This window comes from Malaclemys terrapin, chromosome 2 (genome assembly GCF_027887155.1).
Source record: "Malaclemys terrapin pileata isolate rMalTer1 chromosome 2, rMalTer1.hap1, whole genome shotgun sequence".
Taxonomy (NCBI): Eukaryota; Metazoa; Chordata; order Testudines; family Emydidae; genus Malaclemys; species Malaclemys terrapin.
Window position 1 is genome coordinate 71,110,795 of NC_071506.1, and position 19,444 is coordinate 71,130,238.

Consider the following 19,444-nt stretch of genomic DNA (forward strand, 5'->3'; position numbering starts at 1 on the left):
CAATGTGGGAAAAGGCTGGGTCCCAGAGAGTGTTAGATTTCTTACACAAGGGTTACAAAGAAAAGCAGTCCAGTGAATAATCTAGTGAATAATCACCAAAGGGGATAATATTTTAATTCTTCTTTTTGTATCAATTTATTTTTCATCAAACCACCACGAAAAACTTAATTATATATGGAGATATACCTATCTCATAGAACTGGAAGGGACCCTGAAAGGTCATTGAGTAGTACTCAAAGCCTATAACCTGTGGTTTGTTTTTTGCCATTTCAGTGACATCTTTTACAAAATTAAGTTTTAAAGATGTAAAGATAAAAATTAAAAAAAACCCCAAACTTATCCTAACACCCTCAATAACTAATCTATTTAAATATTTCCAATAATAAGTGAATTATTACTGTATAACACTTGGAAATGCAGCCTCTTTCTTCAAAGTATTTCAAATACCTTTCCCTCAAGCACAGGTCTCCAGAGATAATGATATTGTAAAGAAACTAGCATATTGGGAAAAATGAAGAACTGATGTCACTATTTTGGCAATACTAGTTGTGGCTCCAGTTATTATATTTATGTTCTACTTATTTTGGGTATAGTTGCTATACAGTATTAACTATATTGAATTAATGTAAATTCACAAAATTGCAATAGTTAGATATTAAAATTGCAATAGATAGACATTAAAAATAACTAACTGCTGTTTTTCAGTCTTAGGTAAATAAGAGCCATTTTTTTTTTAATGTCAACCCTATAATATGAATCTCCAGCCTAGAATGGTCTGCTCCCATTCTAACTTCTTGCTAGTAAAGTTACCTCACAGAAGTATTAATTAAGAACTGTGGGACAAATTCAGATCTAATGTAAGGCACAGAACCTACCAACACACTCCACTAAACCTTGTGACTTTGTTCTGATCCTGGCTCTCCGATGCTCCCGACACAGACCCAGGACAGCGTGACTTCAACAGAACCATGCTGACAGGGCTAATCAAGCCAGTGGCACTCCTTGAGAACCCTCCCACTGCTGCTTAAAGGTGAAGGAGCACCAAGAGAAACAGAATACAACCACTAGCCATATCACATTTGCTTCCTGAGCTCCATGGAGCTGGTAGAAGATGATGCATGCTCCCCACAACCTTCCCCTGCCAACTTGAGGATCCCTAGGGAGTCTAATATACAGACTATGGGAATGTTGCTGTGGAAGAGGCCATGTGGGAGAGACATGCACAAAGTCCCTTCTATACACAGACCATGAATTCATTTTATCAGCCTCTATTACTCATAAAATCCAAATTTTGGTTACCCTGTTAACAGACCTTCTGAAAACCAAAATCTGGGATTTCCATTTTGGAACAGATTCCTCTAGCCTCTCTGCTATCAACCACACAGCTCAGTGGTCACCCTTTTGCAATACCTATTTGCTATTGATTGCCAAATTCAACCATTTAAATACATCTGTGATTTGTCTCTCCTTTTGTGAGAATTTAACCAACTCTTTAAACTAGGGTTACCATATTTCAGCAAGAAAAAAAGAGGACGGGAGGAGCCCCGCCCTAGCCCCGCCCCTGCCCCTCCCACTTCCCGCCCCCCCAGAACCCCCAACCCTCCCCCCGTTCCTTGTCCCCTGACTGCCCCCTCCTGGGACCCCTGCCCCTAACTGCCCCCCAGGACTCCACTCCCTATCTAAGCCTCCCTGCCTCTTGTCCCCTGACTGCCCCAACCCTTATCCACACCCCCACCCCCAGACAGACCCCTGGGACTCCCACACCCCATCCAACCACTCCCCACCCCCTGACAGCCCCCCCCCGAACTCCCAACCCATCTAAACCCCTCTGCTCCCTGTCCCCTGACTGCTCCGATCCATCTCCCCACCCCTGCCACCTGACAGCCCCCCCCAGAACTCCCAAACACCCCCCCCTGCTCCTTGTCCCCTGACTGCCCCCTCCTGGGACCCCTGCTCCTAACTGCCCTCCAGAACCCCACCCCCTACCTAAGACTCCCTGTTCCTTGTCCCCTAACTGCCCCCTCCTAAGACCCCCCCCCAACTGTCCCCCAGGACCCTACCCCCTACCTGTACCCTGACTGCCCAAAACTTTCTCCACTCCCCCCAAAAAGCCCCCCCCGTTTCTTGACTGCCACCTCCAGAACCTCCCTGCCCCTTCTCCTGCCCCCCTTACCCTGCTGCTCAGAACAGGGTGTTGGGCTCTGTGCAGCCGAGCCGGACACGTGGCTGAGCTCCCCAGCACAACAAAACCCGGTCTGGCCCTGCACAACAAAACCCGGTCTGGCCCTGCACAGTGCTGCTGGACTGGGCTGCAAGGGAGCTGCCGGCTCAGAATGCAGGGCGGATCCGGCTCCTCTACAGCTGCTCCTGAGTCCAGCCCGGGACTTCCCTGCAGCCCTCCCAGCCGCTCGCTCTGCTAATCCCGGACATTGTGAGTGCTTTACAAATTCCCCCCGGACGCTATTTTTAGCACACAAAAGGAGGACATGTCCGGGTAAATCCGGACGAATGGTAACCCTATTTAAACATACTGAGCCCTTCCAACATTTTAACTCATTCTTTGCTCATTCAAGCATATTCCACACAAAGAGATACTGTGGTACCTACAAAAACAACAAGGAGTCTGGTGGCACCTTAAAGACTAACAGATTTATTTGGGCATAAGCTTTTGTGGGTAAAAACCTTACTTCTTCGGATGCATAGAGTGAAAGTTACAGATGCAGGCATTATATACTGACACATGGAGAGCAGGGAGTTACTTCGCAAGTGGAGAATCAGTATTGACAGGGCCAATTCAATCAGGGTGGATGTAGTCCACTCCCAACTTGGGCTTTGTGGACTGTTTTTTTTTTTTATTACTGTTTTCTTCACTCACAGTTATGCTTTTTAATATCCAATCCGGACACACCAGTTTGTATTCAAAACAAGAAAGTCTATATAGAGAGAATTGGAAAGCAATTAATTATGTTACAAAGTTAGGAGGTCATGGAAGTTTCAAGCAGAAATAAGCATAAATAGAGATGATAAAATGAGTGGTTGTGTATGAAACCTTTGTTCAGTAAAACATCCCATGGGTTTGGTTTATAAAGAAAACATTTCAAGTCATAGTTTGGCAGAAAAAGAAAGATTTCTGACTTGAAAATCCCACAAGCAAAGATACGAAACCTAATGCACTCTTCAGGGGGACATATAGTGTCTGTTGTTCCTTTTCAACAAAGCAAACCAGACTACAAAGTGTAATTAAAATATTCTCTTACTATTTTAGCTTTGTTTCTGTATGCTGTAATATGCTGGTTAGCTTATTGCATTGTTTTAACTAAGTAAAAAAAAAAAGCTTATTTCTAGGTCATTGTAATATATTCATGTTCTCTCTCTCTATTTTATTGTTCTCTCTCTCTATTTTTAAACTTGGTTATTGATTAAATTCATAAATTTGATGACTTTAAAAGGTCAGCCTTGATCAACATCTATTCTCAATTATAGTTTTACTTTAAAATTTGCCAAATTTATTGCATATGATCGATCCTAAAATTGTCCATTATCTGAGCCAAATAAAAATTAACAATTACTTTGATATTAACCAAATACATCAGATTAATATGATTTCTGGATTAAACCCTGAAGTATTTATTCGGCATAGCAAAGCAACACACAGTTTGAATTCATAAAGAGAATAAAGGCAAGCAGGTTTATATAGAACACATTTTATATTTACTACACACAAACTATATTAAAAGAACATTATTAAGGTTGTAAAGTCAAGGACTCAAAAGTTAGGAAATGCCAGAATTAAAGTTGCCTGTGCAACCTCAGTTCAGCTACCTTGTGTGTATGCATTTTGAAACAGTCTTTTATTACATCCAGGGCTGACTCTAGGCACCAGCTTACCAAGCAGCTGCTTGGGGCGGCCACACCAGAGAGGGGCAGCACGTCTGGCTCTTCGGCAACAATTCGGCAGTGGGTCCCTCACTCTAGCTTGGAGCGAAGGACCTCCTGCCAAAGTGCCACAGATCGCGATTGCGGTTTTTTGTTTGTTTGTTTTTTGGGTTTTTTGGAGGGGGCGGGGGGAGGGTGGCCACTTGGGGCGGCAAAAACCCTGGAGCCGGTCCTGATTACATCATCATGACACTATTTTTTCCACAGGACCCTTGCCTCATTCAGTGTACGAGATGGACAGTGCTCAGTGAACGAGCAGCTATTCAATATTTTGTTTTCTCCTCATGGTGCAGTGTATGGCCCCAGGCCTTATTTCCTGCACACTATTCAAATCCTGCTCTGGAGACAGAATTATTAACTTCCTCATGGACTTTTCTTGGGTGTTCATCAATATAGTATCTAAGTGCTTTAAAATAATCTATACATTTTCAGAACACCTCTGTGAAAGTAGGGTCTGGTTATTATCCTGATTTTACAGAGGCAGAAAGATTAAGGACAAAAGTCTCCATTAATTTTTGTGCTTAATTTGAGACAGTAAGGACTTTTAGCAGTAAATTATATAGCACCTTATATGTTCAAAGCAGTGAGCTCTGAGTGTTGAGTGCTTCTGCAAATCGGACTCCCAGGGTCTAAAATCAGGCAACCAAAAATGAGACAATTACTGACCACCTATGTAATAACTGGTTTGAGTGATTTGCTTAGCATCACACAGGATGATCTGGAGCCAAGGCAAAGATAGAATCTAGTTTTTCAGGGCAGCATTCAACTGCCTTAACTAAGAGACCATCCTTTCCCTTCTTGCCATCCTCTGCTTCACTCACTACACACCTTCTAACTTCTGCAACAAATATGTGTAGGACCTAGTCTGCTCCAATTGTCTCCTTCATTACGCAACCCTGACTCATTCCCACCTCAGGTCCATTCTGTGCACTAAATGAGGTAGGGGTCTTGTGGAAAAAGTAGCACGTTATCATGTAATTAATGACTATCACAATTCATAAGTGCAAGGGCACAAATTAAGGTTGCACAAATTAATGTGGAGGCAAAAGACATATCTGGCTTCAAGACTAAACTTGATAAGTTTATGGAAGGGATGGTATGATGGGATAGCCTAATTTTGGCAATTAATTGATCGTTGACTATTAGCAGTAAATATGCCCAATGGCCTGTGATGGGATGTTAGATGGGGTGGGATCTGAGTTACTACAGAGAATTCTTTCCTAGGTGTCTGGCTGGTGAGTCTTGCCCACATGCTCAGGGTTTAGCTGATTGCCATATCTGGGGTCGGGAAGAAATTTTCCTCCAGGGCAGATTGGCAGAGGCCCTGGGGTTTTTTTGCCTTCCTCTGCAGCGTGGGGCACGGGTCACTTGCTGGAGGATTCTCTGCACCTTGAAGTCCTTAAACCACGATTTGAGGACTTCAATAGCTCAGACATAGGTTAGGGGTTTGTTACAGGAGTGAGTGGGTGAGATTCTGTGGCCTGTGTTGTGCAGGAGGTCAGACTAGATGATTATAATGGTCCCTTTCTGACCTTAAAGTCTATGAATCTATGAAACTTTTGAGTGCCTGATTTTGAGTCCTTGTTCCAAAGCATGGGGTTCTCAAGTACCGGGTAAGAGGTAACCAGCATTTTTTTCCTCTAGCCTTGTTCTCAGAAATGCCTGAATTGTTTTGGTTGAAATATAAATAAAAAGCCTGAGAGAGACAGATGGCATGAAAAATTTCAGCCCAAGTGATATTAGATGCTGCTGCTACCAGCCCTGCCTCTCTCTATATATGCAGTATGTTCACATATATATTCCATGTTTTATTAACCATGCCAAAAACTCAGCATGCACAACTTCCCTACATTATTATTATTTGTATTACCATAACACCTATAAACCTGAGATTACTTAACGTATGGCCCCCCCAAAAAACATTTTTGAAAATTATCCTTGAGAAGTTGTAGTTGAGCATCCTCACCTTATGGGTACCCCTTTGTCTCTGGTCATCGTGTGACATGGGGTCCTTGTCTCTGGTGCACCTACTAGGCCCTCTCCTGGACCTGCAACAGCCTTTATCAGCCTGTCTTCTTCATACTCCCCTCTGGGTGCTCTGTGGCTTGGCCCTCCAGCAAAGTCACATAAAAGTCTAATCCCTTTCCAGGGTAGCACAGGCAAGTCCAAATGAAAGTCCAAACAGATCTTCAAACTAACAGACCTTTTGCCCCTCTCAGGTTTCACTGTAATTCCCTTGTTTGCCCTACCTCAGGGCTTCCCTTGCAGGTGCCTAACCTGCTCTGGTTGTTTCTTCCTTTGTTGTATCCAGCCTGTTAAGCCCTGTCCTAGTGCTTTTCTCTGCCAGAGAGATCTGTCTCTTCTGTATGAGGGGGTAGCCATGTTAGTCTGTATCCACAAAAACAACAAGGAGTCCGGTGGCACCTGAAGAAGTGGTTTTTTACTCACAAAAGCTTATGCCCAAATAAATCTGTTAGTCTTTAAGGTGCCACCGGACTCCTTGTTGTTTCTGTCTCTTCTGCAAACTTTCCCCAACTGAGCTCCCTCAGGTTACTTATAAGGCCTAGCTCAACCTCATCCGGCAATGAGTTAATCTCTAATTGGAGTTCTTTCCTGTGACCAAAGGATCTCTGGATGTTAAATGGCTGAGGGCACAGGAATACATAGATGCCCTGGGTTCACCAAAAGAATACCATGCAAGGGCTCTAATGAAAGCCTATGTCACCTTGGTCATCATAATCATTGTTGGATGTCTGTATGTAAAATACGAAGAGTTATGTATACAGTAACTCCCCACTTAACATCCTCTCGCTTAACATTTTTTCGATGTTACGTCCCTGCTCCATTACAGAACATGCTCCATTTAAAGTTGTGCAATGCTTCGCTATAATGTAGTTTGGCCACCTGCTTTGTTCACAGCTGGCAGTCCCCCTATCAGCTCCCCTACGTCACCCCCAGCGCCTCCCGCCCACCGGTGGACCCCACGGATCAGTGCCTTCCCCCTGCAACCCCCACCTACTGCCTGCATTAATCAGCTGTCTTGCGGCATTCAGGAGGCTGGGGGAAGGAACGAGGACACGGCACATAGCCTCCCCCCTTCCTCCCCAGCCTCCTGAATTCTGCAAACCAGGGCTAGCCACGCTGAGTATGTATGCACAGGGTTCAGGCAAGTTTGTACACAGGGCAGATAAAAAATGCTGCCACTCTTTGCAGCCAATGCTACCATGACTACTTATATGCCATCTTGATGAGAGCTATGATGAGTATGTCTACACAAGCTGGGAACCACACCCCTAGCTTCCAGGGTAGAAGTAGCCATAGAGTGAAGATTCCACTAAGTACACAGGGTGTCATGGTTACAAGGCTAGTAGCACCTCTGTCTCCTTTCTCGTCTCTCTGAGTGCACCCCCCTCAGGTATTAGGCCACATAATCAATGGAACACGGTAATACCAGGGTACAAAATATATAGAAATGACAGAGTACGTCATGCTGGTGGGGGAGTGTAAAAAGGCGAAAAAAGAATGTGAAGAGCAACTAGCAAAAGACACAAAAATTAACAGCAAGGATTTTTTTTAGGATATCAGAAGCAGGGAGCCTGCCAACCAATCAGTGGGGGTCACTGGATGATCAAGGTGCTAAAAAAGCACTCAAGAACGAAAAGACTCTTGCAGAGAAGCTAAATGAATTCTTTGCATTGGTCTTTACTGAAGAGGATGTGAGGGAGAGTCTCATACCTGAGCAATTCATTTTAGGTGACAAATCTGAAGACTGCCCCAGACTGAGGTGCCAATAGAGGAGGTTTTGGAATAAATTTATAAATTAAACAGTAATATGTCACCAGGAGCAGATGGTATTCACCCAGGAGTTCTGAAAGTACTCAAATTTTAAACTGCAGAACTACTAACTTTGGTATGTAACTTATTGCTTAAATCAGCCTCTGTACCAGATAACTGGAGGATAGCTAACGTAACACAGATTTTTTTAAAATGCTCCAGAGATGACAGTGGCAACTGCAGACCAGTAAACCTATCTTCAGTACCAGGCAAAATGGTTCAAACTATAGTAAAGAATAGAATTGTCAGACACATAGATGGACATGATATGTTGCGGAAGAGTCAACATGGCTTTTGTAAAGGGAGATCATGCCTCACCAATCTATTATAATTCTTTGAGACTGTGTACAAGCATGTGGACAAGGGTGATCCGGTGGTTATAGTGCACTTGAACTTTCAGAAAGCCTTTGACAAGATCCCTAAGCAAAGATGCTTAAGCAAAGTAAGCGGTCCTGGGATAAAAGGGAAGGTCCTCTCATGGATCAGTAACTAAATAAAAAATAGGAAACAAAGAGTAGAAATAAAAGGGTCCATTTTCACAGTGCAGGGTGATAAATAGCATGGTCTCCAAGGAATCAGTGTTGTGCAACATAAATAATCTGGGAAAAGGGAGCAAACAGTGAGGTGGCAGACAACACAAAATTACTTAAGACAGTTAAGTCCAAAGCTGAATGAGAAGAGATTTAAAGGGATCTGACAAAACTGAGTGACTGGGCAACAAAATGGCAGATGAAATTCATTGTTAATAAATGCAGAATAATGCACATTGGAAAACATAATCCTAACTATACATATAAAATGATGGGGTCTAAATTAGCTGTTACTACTCAAGAAAGATCTTGGAGTCATTGTGGATAGTTCTCTGAAAACATTCACACAATATGCTGCAGCAGTCAAAAAAGTGAACAGAATGTTAGGAACCATTAAGAAAGGGATAGATAATAAGACAGAAAATATCATAATGGCACTATGTAAATCTATCATTCACCCACACCTTAAATACCACATGCAGCCCTGGTCACCCCATCTCAAAACATATTTTAAAATTGGAACATATGTAAAGAAGGGCAAAAATTAAAAATGATTAGAGGTGTGGAACAGCTTGCTGTCCTGGGCAACACAGTATGGGGAGGAGGTGAGCAGCCCTCAGTGGTGAAAGAACAGGTTAAGGACTATTTAGAAAAGCTGGACATGCACAAGTCCATGGCTCCAGACCTAATGCATCCAAGGGTGCTGAGGGAATTGGCTGAAGTGATTCCAGAGCTTTTGGCCACTATCTTTGAAAACCCGTGGCAATCGGGGGAGTTCCCAGATGATTGGAAATAGGTAAATATAGTGCCCATCTTTAAAAACGGGAAGAAGGAGAACCTGGGACATTACAGAGCGGTCAGCCTCACCTCAGTCCCTGCAAAAATCATGGAGCAGGACCTCAAGGAAACCTTTTTGAAGCACTTGGAGGAAAGGAAGATGATCAGGAACAGTCAACATGCATTCACCAAGGGCAAGTCATTCCTGACCAACCTGATTGCCTTCTATGATGAGATAACTGGCTCTGTAGATATGGGGAAAGCAGTGGATGTGATATAGCTTGACTTTAGTGAAGCTTTTGATAGGGTCTCACACAGTATTCTTGCCAGCAAATTAAAAAAGTATGGATTGGATTAATGGATTATACGATGGATAGAAAGCTGGCTAGACTGTCTGACTCAATGGGTAGTGATCACTAGCTTCATGTCTAGTTGGCAGCCGGTATCAAGCGGAGTGCCCCAAGGGTCGGTCCTGGGGCTGGTTTTGTTCAATATCTTCATTAATGATCTGGATGATGGGATAGATTGTACCCTCAGCAAGTTCGCAAATGACACTAAGATGGAGGGAGAGGTAGATAAGCTGGAGGATAGGAATAGGGTCCAGAAGAATCTAGACATATTGGAGAATTGGACCAAAAGAAATCTGATGAGGTTCAACAAGGATCAGTGCAAAGTCCTGCACTTAGGACGGAAGAATCCCATGCACTGCTAAGTCATGGGGACTGACTGGCTAAGCAGCAGTTCTGCAGAAAAGGACCTGGGGATTACAGTGGATGAGAAGCTGAATATGAGTCAGCAGTGTGCCATTGTTGTTGAGAAGACTAATGGCATATAGGGCTGCATTAGTAGGACCATTGCCAGCAGATTGAGGGAAGTGATTATTCCCCTCTATTTGGCATTGGTGAGGCCATACCTGGAGTATTGTGTCCAGTTTTGGTCCCCACACTACAGAAAGGATGTGGACAAATTGGAGAGAGTCCAGCAGAGGGCAACGAAAGTGATCAGGGGGTTGGGGCACATGACTTACGAGGAGAGGCTGAGGGAATTGGGCTTGTTTAGTCTGCAGAAGAGTGAGGGGGGATTTAATAGCAGCCTTCAACAACCTGAAGGGGGGTTCCAAAGAGGATGGAGCTCAGCTGTTCTCAGTGATGGCAGCTGACAGAACAAGGAGCAATGGTCTCATGTTGTAGTGGGGGAGGTCTAGGTTGAATATTAGGAAACACTATTTCACTAGGAGGGTGGTGAAGCACTGGAATGGGTTACCTAGGGAGGTGATGGAATCTCCATCCTTAGAGGTTTTTAAAGCCCGGCTTGACAAAGCCCTGGCTGGGATGATTTAGTTGGTGTTAGTTCTGCTTTGAGCAGGGGGTTGGACTAGGTGACTTCCTGAGGTCTCTTCCAGCCCTAATTTTCTATGATTCTATAAACAGTTTCCATATGAGGGGAGATTAAAAAGACTGGGACTGTTCAGCTTAGAAAACCGATGACTGAGAAGGGCAGGGGGTATGATAGAGGTCTATAAAATCATGAATGGTGTAGAGAAAGTGAAAGGAAAGTATTATTTATCCTTTCACATAATACAAGAACAAGGGGTCACCCAATTAAATTAATAGTCAACAGATTTAAAAGAAACAAATGGAAGTACTTCTTCACACAACTCACAGTCAACCTATGGAACCCATTGCCAGGGCATGTTGTGAAGGTCAAAAGTATAACTGAGTTCAAAAAGAATTAGATACATTCAGGGAGGATAGGTCAATCAGTAGCTATTAATCAAGATGATCAGAAATGCAACCCCATGCTCTGGGTACTCCTAAACCTCTGATTGCCAGAAACTGTGACTGGGTGACAGGGGACGGATCACTCAATAAATTGCCCTGACCCGAGAGATGCTTCCTCTTTGAAGCATCTGGCGCCAGCCATTGTCAGAAGATAGGATACTGGGCTAAATGAACCATTGGTGGACCCAGTATGGCCATTCTCCGTTTCTTATGTTCTTGCCTGTTTTGGGATGGAATTTTGCAGTTCTATTATATTAGACAATGGGTATAACACCACATCTATGCCAAGTGCTTATTACCAAGTAGGTCTGACTGAACACCTGTGTTTCTTCTCTTCAGGACCTTGTGATCAATTATCTAGATATTGGCAGCCTTCTTAAAGTAATGTATGTTTAACAGCAAATGGAACAAAGCATTACAGAGAATGACTGCATAACAACCTATATCTATATTTTGTTTACTCTAAACCTCTCAAGTTACAGGAAAAGAACAGACCCAGCTTGGATTCTTTTAGGAAGCCTAGGAACTCTTTTCCACACAGTCTCTCCCTTCACCCCCAGCCTATCCGACACCTTCAGGAAAAAAAAATCTCTTTTCTCGAAGCCCTACCATCCTTTCTTGAGCCCAACTGCCATATTGCCCAGTGGCATTTGTTACAGGGCCTAGTCATGAAGTCTTCCATTTGCCTTTTGCTGCTTTCTCCCGGGGGGGGGGGGAGGGGAGGGGAGGGAATCGATTTCAGATATGCAAATTTAGCTACGGGAATAGAGTAGCTGAATTCGACGTATCTAATCCGACTTACCCCGCTGTGAGGACGGCAGCAAATCGATCGCCACGGCTCCCCCGTTGACGGCGCTTACTCCTACCTGGGCTGGTGGAGTACGCGCATTGATTCGGGGATCGATTATCCCCAGAGATCGATTTCTACCCGCCGATCTGGGCGGGTAGTGAAGACAAGCCCTTAGGCTTAATGGCTTACAATTACAGGTCTCCTGAGTGTGGGAGTGTGCTAAAATTGTCTACACAATCTCAGAAATCCTATATATACACACACCATATTTTAGGTTTAGATACAAATTCATCACCGGGCACACCTGTATTTGTCACACAGGGCCAAGCCCTCATCTGGAGTAAGTCAGTGTAACCCTACTGAAGCCAATGGAGCTATCAGCCAGCTGAAGACCTGACCCATAATGTCTCAGATTATGTTTATCCTAGGTATAATACAGAGTTAGTTGGGTATAACAGTTCTCACATAGCTAAGCATATTCATAAAATCATAAAATTCTAAAACCCAACCTCACAAACACATATGGTGAGTAGTCCCATTGAGTTTGTGTTGGCATGGCAATCATTACAAAGGACATGTGATGAGGTTGCCTCTATGGCATCCCTTTATGGCTCATCAGGATTCCTCCCAAGGTTAATTGGCTGGCCCTGTTTTGTGTTGTGGTGGTTTTTTGTTCCTGATTTTTTCTTAAGATCCCAGAAGAGGTAGGACTGAAATGTGCCTTGGTCTCTTCAGGGCTTGTCTCCCAACACTCCATGCTTCTGTTGATCTCTCCAGGTCTGGCTCTCCTTTCTAGCAGTGGCTCCTCTGGCTAGCAAGCTGGCTCAGTGTCTGACCTACAACCAGGCTTCTTTCCCATCAAGAGAAGCAGAGCTCTGCTCTCCTTCCTGGTCAGCCCTGAACTGGGGTAGTCCACTCTTTTTAACCCCCTCTCCATGCCTGATATTTGCTGCAGGTGTTGAGGGGCAGAGCCAACTGGCTCCACAGGCTCTTCTTAACCCTCTCATTGCCAGTGTGGGGCTTATCCACCCCATCATAGGAAGTTTTTGTAAAACTGAAAATATTAGTGGGACATGCTGACATGAACAATTATTTAATTGCTCTTTATAGATTGGACCCTTTATAGATAAAATGCAGTTTATCACTTCCAGCTCTGTATTGTCTATAATTAGTTTTAGTGACTGGACAAATATCCAGCTGTTGTAAATTGGTCTAACTCCTGCGAAGTAGAATTATGTGGATATGCACCAGCTGAGAATCTGCCCATTGTGCCCATCTGACAATAATAATAAGCCACCACAGCACCTGAATTTCTAGACAGATGGTGGGTATCTATAGCCCTTGTATAGTAGATGACCAAGCAAAGAGTACTTTTAACCCCAAGAAGTGTAATGAGAGCCTACTAATGAGTCATACCCTGATGTGGCTTATTGCTATATGTCTCATTAATTTATCCTTAAAAAAAAAATCTTTTTTTTCCTTAACATTGCTAATGCAGAGGAGGATGAGACTTCCAATGTATCTATCACTAGGAGATATATTCCCTAGAGGAATAAGAGAAAAGAGGAACTAAAAGTCACTTAACTTCTGTGTAGTCAGTTTGCATACCTGAAAAAAAGAGCTATAATTTGATTTGAGAACTACAGATAAAGAATGCTACATAACAACTAAGCATTTTTGTTATTCTCTCTTCATCTAGTCCTAGAAGCCTGGATGCTATATCAGCAGCAGTTAGTGATTCAGTCACTTTCAACACTTTCTATTACAAGAAACTCATTTTGGGGTACCAAACAGTTACAACTGAAACTGTGGTGAGTGTCTAGAAGTCCCCACTCTGCTGTTGAAAGGTCCATTTGGCAGGAAAGAGCAATTTAAAATTATCACTTTTTCCCCTCTATTCACTCCCTCTCTGTAAAATCCCAGCTGCCTTTCCTCATTCCCTCCCAGGCTGGCACTAATATTTTTGTCCCTCTCCCCATTAACTCTCCCTTTAGTATTTGATATAATGAGTTTAGAGATTACAGTTTTGTTTTTCAGTGATAAGGTCCCAGCTCTACTCCCCTGGGGTTGCTGTGTGGGAAGAGGATTTAGCAACCAATCAGAATATGCGTTTGGACTATCAGTAACTGCAGACAAACTTTAATTCAACTTAGACAATCGAGGGGAAATGGCCTTAAAGCTATACTTTAAATCCCACATAGGGGCCAAAGAAAAAATATTCTGGCATTTTTCTTTTCAGCAAAATGTAGTCATAATACTACCATTTATACTTTGGCTACATACTAGCAAAGGACTATTCCTACCTCTGAGCCAGCATCATTGAAATAACTCTCACAAAACAAACAAACAAAAAGGTATTCCCTCTGCATCAGTGTAATGCAGCTGGTTTGGCAATGGAATGCATTTTTAAAAAAAGCTTACAACATTCTAGAGATAAATTATGACTCTCCTGTTTGAAGAAGTCTTTAATAAAACTCAAGCCTTTTCAGTTTATCCTCTCTAAGGATGTGTTTTGCTCTCATACTGCTTGTGGTTTGGGGCTGTAGTTATTTATGGCAGCATAAATGATAATATTTTATATCCAGTGACACTGATAGCACTGTAATAGCTGTGAGACTAATAAGTAACATTACTGTAGAGTGTTTCTTTCCTTTTAGTTCATAATAAAAATGGACATTGTGAAAAAATTATTTGAACATTTAGGGGCAAATGACAAACATACTATCTAAGAACTCAGGTAAAAATGGGGCTTCATGAGCTGCCTGAATGCCTAGAGTGACTAAACCAAAGCTTCTATTCCGAATCCAAGACCTGTCATCTTGCACTGTCACTGTGATTAGAACACATCATATCAACTGCAGTGCTCATGAAAGCAGACAACCTACTGCGAGTTCGCATTAATCCTAGACAATGTTAAAGCTAGTTTACAATGTTATGGATGCAAAAGCATAGCCACTTATATTTCATTTTCTGAAGCTGTTCCCCCCCCCCCACCCACACACCACCATTCCGAGAGAGCACACACTTCCCACATGGTAGTAATATTTGCCCAAATTAAAGGGCTTCTGGGTAAGCTGGTAAAACATACTGTAGAATTATCAAGAAATTTTTGAACTTCATGCCTTTGCTCTAAGGCGGCACATAATGTAAATCTGGATCAACCCAGTCAGAACTACATCCCAAATGGTGTAAATTACACCTTAGTCAGTATGGTGAAGTTAGTGAAGTAAGAAGTAAAGCAAATTACAGAAAATGTAAGTGAATATATAACAAGTGAAAGCAAACCGTAGGAACACATCAATGACACAGAAACACGAGTCTTCAAATGGCAGATTGATCATAACCCAGCATTTACAAGGAGTGGAAGAACAGGAGGAGGAGGAGGTGACTAAAATAATTTTGAGTGTTTTGCACGCATGAAAATTTTCAGTCAGGTCAACGTGTCTCAAGAAAACTATGAAAACAAAAATGTACATCCAATCTTTGTACTGTAAGTGTGTTCAATGTTGAGTTCTCAGATGAGGTAAATGTTTCCAGAAGGATGATAACAGGAATGGGCAAATGGTATGGGAGAGAGGGCCTTCAGGATCTTCTTCCCATTACAGACAGGGTGATGGGAAAGAGGCCGCAAGGTCTTTGTAGTCACAAGGATGTATATTGTTTGAGGGATAGCTGGACACACTTTAAACTAAATAGAGCCTGCTTTACATCAAATGAGCAGACTTTTTGTCTTGGTAGAAAATGCCAGATAACAAGTTCAGGACCATTCAGTACATAACATTTTCCCCACTTCTGGAATGGCCACACTCATCTTTAGCTTTAGCTAACAGGCTGTCAACTAGAACTGGTTGAAAACTTTTTTAGAAAGCATTTTTTCCATTGAAACTAAAATGTTTTATGGAAATGTATCTGTTTCCTGGCAAAATTTTTGTCAAGAGTTTCCCGGGTCCAGGATGGATTTCAGGGTGAGAAAGGAGGGAAGCAGAGGAGGCCAGAAGGAGGAGAAAGACCCACATAATAGCCAATAACCTATTGGTTAGGATGTTCAGCTAGGCTGTGGGAGAGCCAGGTTCAAGTCCCTGCTCTGCCTGATTCAGATACATCTGGGAGGCAGGAAAGTATTACTATATCTAGGGTTGCCAAGTGTGGTTGAACGTTGTCCTGGAGGTTTCATCACATGACAAAATCTTTAATTAAAGAGTACTTTTTAATTCCTGGAGACTCTAGGACAATCCTGGAGAGTTGGCTACCCTAACTATACCCAATTTACAAAAGAAAAATGGAGGCAAAGAGATGAGGTCATTGAGTCAGGAAAGTACTTAAACTTGTGTTTAACTTTAAGAACATGCTTAAGTCCCATTGACTTCAACAGAATTTTAAACACAGGCAAATAACTTGGCAAAGTTCACTCAGGATCTGCTGAATCCTAGTCCAGTGCCTTAACCACAAGGCCATTCTTCCTCTGCAGGGCAGTATGGCTGTGGTACAGTAATTTCACAGGTATGTAACATCTTGTAAGATTTACCTGGAAAGTGTGCAATATCACCATTTCCACACATTGAATAAACTGAGATACTGTAGTAAATCTCACAAGATCTGATACGCATTTCTGTGATACATTTACAATTACTTTTTGTTACCACTTCACCTCCTGGATGACATGTAACCAGGTTTAGCTGTCTTTCTGGAGTTAATGTTTGACAAAATATTTCATCGTAAAGTACTAGCTCCAAGGTAACAGTCATAAGCAAAACTATTACATTGTTGAAGAGTTTCAAGAAAATGATGAAAGGAGAAAGGAAAGACATGGCAGATACTATCACACTATGTAGAAATATTCCATAGAAAGAGGAATGGGCAAGAGTGACAAATGGACACAGAGGATTAACCCCCCCACACACACACCCTCCAACATACTGTTCAGCCCTATTCTAGACGGACACCTGATGTGCTGTATTTACTTATAACAAAGATTTAAAGCTTCTGTCCTTTTTTCATGTTTGCAGCACTCATATAGTTCATTGTGCCACCAAATTATTTTGAACTGAGCTGAGTTTGATAACGATCTTTGTTGAAATTCTGTCCCCACCGAAGTCATTCAAAATTTTGAAATGATTGAATTCCTCAAGAATATACTATATTGATGACTGAGTGGTGGACACAAAAGGTCCTAATAAAGAACATAACCCCTGAGTCACTCCCTAGGCTCTTCGCAACACAGTTCCCTTAAAAGCCATGGTGCTATTTGCTGCCACCTTCACACAACTACACAACTTCCCCTCCACAGGAGTAGATATTCAGCAGAAGTCAATGAGCAGAAGTTAACATTTCTTGGAGGAGAACTACTCAAACAGCGCAGGGCAACCAAGAACCAGCTCAGGAGTATAGCTGGGTAACATTTTTCAGTCAAATGGGAAATTTGACAAAAAATCCAGTTCCAGGGCAACTAAAGCTACTCATAAATTTGAGCCAAATTAGGCAGATAGTTTCAGCTGAATAAAAAAAAATGAGGAAAACAATTTCAAAAATATTGGAACAGTTTCAATTTTTAAAAGCAATCAAAATGGCATTCAAAACATGTCATTCAACCCCAATGATTTTTTCCCCATTTTTTGCTGAAAGAAAAAAACAGAATTCAACTTTGGTTCAACAACTGTTTTTTGGGGGGATTTTTTTGATTCTGCTGCTAAATGAAAATATCAATTGCTTGCTCAGCTCTAGTCCTGAAGAGGCCTGTGGCTCACACCCCACTGGCTGAGAACAGCAAAATCTCCTTGTTGGAAAGTCCCAGTGGGAACCTGGGTAAAAGAAGGAAGGATCAGCTTGCTTGTTCCTCATGCTCCTACTACTTACCCCTTTACATTCACACTCCTGCCCAGCATCCAAACCAGCAGAAGCTCTGTCAGCTTCCCATCCTCCTCCCCACCTACACAGGCCTCAGTTAGAAGAGACCATAAAGGCTGCTTGCAGGGGTTTTGGAGCCATAGATCACTGCTTCTGACATCTCCAAACTAAGCATTGTGCAAGCAGGGAAGGAGAGGGGAAAGCCTTACCCTCCCACATGCAAAGGTTTATGGAATTTGACTTGCCAAATGTTTTTTCTGCCATTTTGTGGGTCATAAATTAAAAGTTCTCCAGCTGAGTGCTACTGGCTGAGAAAAGTATTAACTTCTGCCGGACCAATATTCTGCAGCATGCTACACCGACCCACTGTTCCTTACCTGTACCCAAGCACTAACCAACAGAGCTTCAGCCATGCACAGTGACTATGGAAGAGGCTGTCAGGAGTTATTGAGGCTTTTCTGACCCCTATTACTTACATTTGCTCAGTGCTGTGCCTCAAAGTAAAGGGGTGCATACAACCCTGCATTTTCTGAACAATTTCAGAGTAAATACATTGACACAACCACTAGTAGTAAGTACAGATGTAATTCAAACCAAAAAATCAGCAGAGTAGATACATGTTTGTCTTTTCATTTATAGGAAGACCTGTAACTTTTTTGTCATTTGTGGCCCTGCATGTCAAGTTAAAGTAAAATCGGTTGTGACCTCGACTAAATGTCTTATCTTTCTCAGGCAAAAACATTGTTAATGGCAACAGTATGTGAATGTCAATAACCATTCTGTATGGAGATGAATCAGAAGCACCTCTAATCTCATCTGATCATTGTGCAGAGTAATGCAGTTATTTTCCTCATATCTGTGTCTCCAAACGGTCTTGCGTTCACTCATCACTGTATGCTGTCAACTGTAATTCTTACTGGCAATTGATATTTTTAAAGAACAGTATGACTACATTATAAATAACAGAGTCCTTATCACTTCCCATGAGTTCAGCATGGCCATGGGCAGGCTGGACTTCAAGATATACATATAGACAATTATTATGCAGAGGGATTATAAACCCTGGCAGACTCTCAATTAAAGCCATTCCATTGTGAGCCACGGTGATAAAACAACCTAAGATTTGCACAATAAAGGAATAATTATCCATTTACCTCTTATTGTATAGTGTTGCCTACATTTGTTCCTAGTGTTTTATGGAATCTACTGTGGAATTATATACTGTGCTCATTTTAAAATATTGAAATAAGACTTGTCATGTAACTACAATGTTTTAGCAAAATGAAGTTACTCTAGGCAGCTGTGATTACAGCATAATCGGAGCCACTTAAAGCGATGCCAGATGGTTGTGTGCAACATCGCACTATTATGAGAAAACAAATGCTCTATTTTAAACAGCAAAAATAGTTTATAGTATGATCTAAAGTTGGTAATGGAAAGAAAGAACATCCTCATTTGTCAGGATCCTGGTGAGACTGGCAGTTCTATGCAGCAACAACATTATAGGGATGAATAAATAGCCAGGAAATTTGGCTTGTATCGCATGGAAGCTTACAGATGGTGGATGAATTCACGTCTATCATGTTTTTTCCAATGCACTGACTTTTACATATTGCTGCCAGCTGGAACATAGTTTTGAAACTAGAATATAAATCACCTTCAATATGTTCCCAGCATTTGAAATAAAAACAAATTTTGAAGCAGGTAGGGGAAGGTAATTCAGATTGAAGGAAATCTTATGGGACCTAAATTAAAACCTAATGGGCTGAATTGTTCATCGGTGTGAGTTAAATGGCTTATACCACAGATAAGTTTAGCCCCTGTGTATTTTCCCCCCTTGAGTAAAGAAAAACATACCGTGCAAAAGTTGATACACAAATGATATCTAATCTACCAAATACCCTGCCATTTTATAAGTAAGGTAATTTGGAAAAGCTTTTGCATTAAAACGT

At 42.1% G+C, this 19,444-nt stretch overlaps 1 protein-coding gene across 2 annotated transcripts in view; it reads right to left on the minus strand.

Moving 5' to 3' along the window:
* The window catches only part of SNTG1 (syntrophin gamma 1), a 557,992-nt gene that overhangs the window by 149,344 nt on the left and 389,204 nt on the right, over nucleotides 1–19,444 (minus strand). The window lies entirely within an intron of this gene.